Source organism: Lepisma saccharinum, unplaced genomic scaffold, assembly GCF_977018435.1.
Source record: "Lepisma saccharinum unplaced genomic scaffold, izLepSacc3.1 HAP1_SCAFFOLD_425, whole genome shotgun sequence".
In the NCBI taxonomy this organism is placed as follows: Eukaryota; Metazoa; Arthropoda; class Insecta; order Zygentoma; family Lepismatidae; genus Lepisma; species Lepisma saccharinum.
This window is the reverse complement of record NW_028143124.1, coordinates 62,531-68,780: the sequence shown is the minus strand read 5'-3', so window position 1 is coordinate 68,780 and position 6,250 is coordinate 62,531. Positions and strand designations below refer to the sequence as shown.

The 6,250-nt window shown below is 33.4% G+C and overlaps 1 pseudogene; it reads right to left on the bottom strand.

Annotated features, from left to right (window-relative positions):
* Positions 1-1,102: 1,102 nt before the first annotated feature.
* The window catches only part of LOC145982800 (cytochrome c oxidase subunit 3 pseudogene), a 39,643-nt pseudogene continuing 34,495 nt past the window's right edge, over positions 1,103-6,250 (bottom strand).

The window sequence follows — 6,250 nt, the reverse complement described above, 5'->3', positions numbered from 1 at the left end:
GCGAACATCGGGAAGAATATGTCATCCACACGTTGCACAATAAATTCAATTCATAAGCCACTCGAAGGTTCGCGGCCCGGTGCTCCATATCACTTCCCTCTGTCGTCACACGGAATCGATGGAGTGCTGCCCGTAGCCGCTAAGACTCATGCTGCAGTCCTTCGCTGGATGTATATTTGAGAAAGGCCTCGAAAAGAGCCAGCCCCTAGTTATGAATAAGAAAATGTAATACTGTAATCACTGTGTACATATAATATATATCTAACATAATTTGTCTATATTTTCAGACGTCGACACTTCCCCTCGGATTTAGTTTGGTGCATGGCGATATTAAGGAGACGACAGCAGGTCCGGAAGAAACAAAACGGGTTTTGAAACAATTCGCCAATTATGTGAATTTTTGTGAAGAAAATGGACTGGCGGTAGTGTCATTGGCAAAAATAGAAGATATATGTAAAGATATTGAGGTATCGCTGGACTATTTGGTCAAAATATTTACTTATATTTTTGACAAAAAACAAGATGCGCCAGTGTTTGGAGATTTTATAGAAAATATCCAAAAAGCGCAATATGTACCCTCCCATCTATCTTTAAAAATATATTTCGAATTGATGGAGGTATTTAAAGGTGTGAGAAATCAGAAGGCTGAAAATAAGAAAACAGGAGTAACAGGGGAAAATATGAATGAACAAATGATGGAGATGTTGAAAAAAAGAAAACAGGACGAGTAATTCACATATACTGATAAACTAACATCTAACACGGGCATGTTATATACAGGGTGCTCTGAGATTAACTTAACAAAATCCTATGGCTAGTGGAGGGGACTGAGTAGACAATATTTGGAATAGGAACAAATATCCGGAAACGTATCGTTTCCGTGCTACAACCATGACTAAGTGTCGGATGTGCCTGTGTTGGTATGCAACCAGGTAGGCAGTACATGACGTCAGAAGATCACCTGATGACCTAAAGTGTAATCATTTATTACAACCATGTCAAATGGGGTGTTACGTAAAGTACAGAAGTTGACGTGTGACTCAGTCCATAATACAAACAAATTTATTTGGTAACAATGCCAAGGAAACAAGAAATTAATGTACTATTCATTGCTCACAATAACACCTGTGTCGACAGTGGAACGTAACAACTTGTTTCTGTCTTCTGCACAGGATGTGTCGCGTACGGCACTGATGTGACGACCACGAACGTCGTTGCACACATTGTACCGACGAATCATGTTCCGGTACACTTGCTCCATTACACCTGGTGTCACGTCAATTGCTTGTGCAGCGACCATAACTCCTGCCAGCAGTTTTCTTCTGTCTCTACAGGAGTCTCGTACACCATACTCTTCATACGACCCCACAAGAAATAGTTCAATGGCATTTAAATCTGGCGATCGTGGGGGCCACACGGTTGGACTATCATGGCCTTTCCACCTTTGCCCGAATCTTCGGTTAAGATGTCTCCGAACGTCACATGTAAAGTGAGGCGGTGCGACATCGTGCTGAAACCACAGTTCCTGAAGGACGTTCAATGATAAAGCTTCCAAGAACAGGGCCAATACTTCCTGTAGGAAGATCAAGTACGCGGCACCTGTTCGCCTGGCTGGAAGAAGGTACGACCCGATCACATAACCGTCCAGAATACCTGCCCACACATTGATAGCAAATCTGTTCTGGAATCAGCGGACATGCATTGCATGAAGGTTTTCGTCTGCCCAGACAAGGCTGTTTCGAGAATTGAGAACACACTCCCTAGTGAATTTACATTCATCCTGTGAAGAGAACTCCACGTGGAAAGCGGGGCTCGTCGATGCAGAGGTGCAGAAGTTGACACGTGGTACAAATTCGGCTGGTCTCAAAGCCTGTACTCTTCGGTGGTGGTAAGGATGTAGCTGTTGATCATGCAGAACCTCCCACACGATGCTGCGAGGTCACCCATTGCATGCGCAATTTTTTGCATACTTGTTGAAGGGTGCTGTTCAACGTGGTACAGTAGAGCCTCTTTCAATTCGGGCGTGCGGCTTATCTTTGGAGCACCACAGTCCATCCAGTCGGCGGTGAAGGTGCCTCGTTCTCGGAGTCGTTGCGTAATTCTGGCAAGAACGCTATGCGATGGAGTCGCACGTTGTAGATAGCGCTCTCCATACAGCATTCCCTTCCGCTGTGCCATGCACAAGGATCATGGTCGCGTATTTTGCAAATGTGTAATCAACCATAAGTAGTCAGAGAGGGGGAACGAGCAAACACAGCCCCAAAATCTAACAATTTCATAGTGAGCTCTCTTAGTGTAATTTAACTGAAAATCATGATTTTAGCTGATTTTGCAAGTGTAAAAAACTGAAAATTTGTTTTACGCAAAAGCTTAAATTCCAATTTTATTGTATAAAAATTTTAAGATTTAGTTAATTTTTCCCTATAACACCCAATTTTTAAAATTTCACTTTTTCAAATAACTAAAGCGAAATACATTACTTTTTTAACTGTAAAAAATAATTGACTCTCATGAGTCAATTTTGAAAATTTTTGCGAAATACCCCAGTATACATTCGGTCCATTTATATGTGAACCGAAGATACCGTACTTTCATATTCTCATATCCCCAAGTACTGAAACTTTAAAACAGATTTTTAATCAAAGTAAACAGAGAAGAGGTTTGTTAATTACCAAAAAATATATAGTTTTGTATACTAACAAATATTTTTATATTTTTTTGTTTTTTAAATAACATATATTTTTTAATTATTTTAATTAAAAATATGTCATCTTAAAAAAAGTTTTTTTGTATATATAAAACCAATCTCAAATTAATTTAGGAAATCATATATAATAATTTTTGTATATATATATACACACAAATAACCAATAATGAAAATTATGAAGCATTAGATATTTCTCATTTTCTGACTAAACTTAAACCCAAAATTATAAATAAAATAAATAGTCAACTTACAATATGTTCTCTCAAAATAAATTTTATTTTATCATAAAACTATAGAATTTTTTCTAAAAAGCGAGAAGATATGTTTTATCATTATACCCTTACAAAAATTGTACACTATAATAACAAACATTAATTAGATGATATTTATGATAGCTTTTGTAAAGAACTTAAGTTAAAACATGAAAATTTTGAAAAAAGGAATTCAGGATGGTCACTTTGTGATACAAATCATAAACTGGAATTGAAAATAGCAAAATATCACCCTCTTGGAGGGGGAAGTGGATCTAGTTATTTTAGATTACCAGAACAGATCAGAAACAAAAGAGGTGTATTGAATATTCAAAATGATGACAATAAATGTTTTCTTTGGTTCATCAAAGCATATTTTCATCCAGCTAAAGATAATAAATATCGTGTTTCCCAAAATAAAAAAATTGAAATAGAATTTTAAAAAGTCATGAAAAAAATTTATCCAGTAGACATCTTAGCTATCGACCAATTTGAAAAACAATACAAAGAACACAATAATCGATCGATAGCTGTTCATGTTTATGGTTATAATGAAAAGAATGATGATATTTATGTACTCAAACAGAATCATTCATCACCACACGATATACACACTATAAATTTATTACATGTTAACAAAAATAACAAAAAACACTACTGTCTCATACAGGATTTCCAAAAAAAATATATAATGTTGTAGAGAAAACTATGAGATCAGAAAATAAAGAACAGTTGTTCTTAAATTTTTGGATTCATATCAGTTTCTTTCCAGCAGTTTAGCTACTCTGGTCAAACAATTAACCGAAGGCAAATTTATTTATACAAAAGAAGAATTTGTACAACGTGATATAAATTTGCTAATGAGAAAAGGAGTCTACCCTTTTTGAAAAATTTGAAGAGACAGAGTTACCACCGAGAGAAGCATTTTATAACCATCTTCAAGATAAAGAATGTAGCGAGGAAGATTATCAACTTGCACACACAATTTGGGACATGCTACGTTGTGAAACAATGGGAGATTATCATGATTATTATTTGAAATTAGTTGTTCCATTGTTGGCTGATGTGTTCGACACTTTTCAAAAAAATTGTTTTGAAAAATATAATATGGATCCTGTTTTTATGTGCACAACGCCTGGTGTATCTTGGCAAGCTATGCTTTTAAATACTGAAGTTGAAATTGGTCTTCTCGAAGATGCTGAACAGTTTACATTTGCTGAATGTGCTATACGTGGTGGTATAGTACAGTGTCCTTTATGATATATAAAAGCAAACAATAAATATTTATCTGATTATGATGCTAATAAAAAATCTAAATATATTTACTATATTGATATGAACAATTTATATGGGTATGTTATGACTCAATCACTCCCAATTGGTAATTACGAATGGATGCCCCACGAATAACTTGAAGACAGGGATTTTTTTAAATGGCCTGAAGATCATCCAAAATGTTGTCTATTGGAAGTTGATATGCTATACCCACCATGGTGTCATGAGAAACACCACGGATTAGCTATGGCACCACTATCTCAAAAGGTTTCAGGTACAGAAGAAACAAAATTAATCATAACATTCGAAAACAAAAATAATTATGTACTTCATTATCGACTGTTACAATATTACTAAAAGTAAGGTATAATATTTACAAAAATCCATAGGGGTTTAAAATTTGATCAAACAAAATGGTTTGCTCAATATATTGTGAAAAATGCAAACAATCGAATACAAACAAATTCTGAAGTTTTGAAAGATCTTTATGATTTAATAATTAATGCCATATATGGAAAATTTTTAGAGAACAAAAAAATATCGATTGAGGTGTAGTTTGGTGACCAATTGGAAAAAACTTTTGAAACTTATTTGCTCATCCTACATACAAAAGATTTATAGAAATTACTGAAAATATGACTCTTATTGAAAGAACTAACACCGATGTAGTGTGTGATGTGCCAATAGCAGTGGGTGTTACAATTCTTGAATTATCTAAATTACAAATGTATAAATTTCATTATGATGTGATGCAAGCTAGATACCAAAACATAAAAGTAACATACATAGATACTGAGAGTTTTATATATGAAATAGAAACAGAGGATTTGTACAAAGATTTACTAGATATGAAAGAATATTTTGATTTTAGTAACTATCCAAAAGATTATCCATTATATAATTTATTATACAGTGTTGATAACAAGATGATCCCAGGGTAAATGAAAGATCAAGCAGCAGGATCTATAATATCAGAATTTGCTGGACTCAGAGCAAAAATGTATTGTGTCAAAATAGATGAAAAAAAATAAAAAAGCTAAGGGTATGAAACCACCAAATATAATAAGACTGACAATGGATGATTTTAAAAATTGTTTATTTGAAAATAAAAATGAAAAAAATTAATGTCTGCATATTATCTTACCAACAAAAATCATGATGTTTATACTACAATAAAAAATTAAATAGCCCTCGATGGTCATGACAATAAATTAGAAATATTAGATTGTAACATCCATACTAGAGAATATAGACACTATGAAAATGTTGACACAAGACATTGTAATAAATGTAAATTAAAAAGTTGATAGAAAATATTTATATTTAATTTTTTAATGTTATATATAATTATTCATATATTTTTATCGAGCCTAAGACTCTGAAGTAAACAATAAAATAATAAAATTCTATATTCTATTCCATTCTATTTAAAATTGTTCAATCACTCTCTCATTCTTTACATCATATACATATGACTTTTCTACTATTAATATAGCACTCCATGTAGTATTTTCTGGTAGAGTTTCATGAAATTCACATATCAATTTTATATTAGTTCGATCATTTATAACTACCAATTTTCTTTTTGACGCATTTATTAAAAACATTGGTCTGTGAATTATGATCTCATCTGGATAATAATACATGTCTATGTTTCCTTCAGTTACTCGTTTGAAAGCACTAAATGCTTCATATAACTTCAAATAATCTTGTTCTGCAGTGTTTAAATTATTATTTTCACTAGGGAACACCTCATTTCTGCCATTCTTCAGATTCACATTTTTAATTTTACAACTATAAAACTGGCTGCAATCTTTTTCCTGTTTGTCATCTCTCCCTGTCTGAAACAACGCGGCTACGAACTCTGGCATTACGTATTGTAGAGATTGGAACTGATTAGTAATGTCAAATTAAAAAATAAAAACCCTCCACAGGCTTCTGAATGCATTGATAAGTATAAAATTGAATCGGAATTTGATGATTTTTAAAAATGTTGGCTTCGTATTTGAGAGCATAA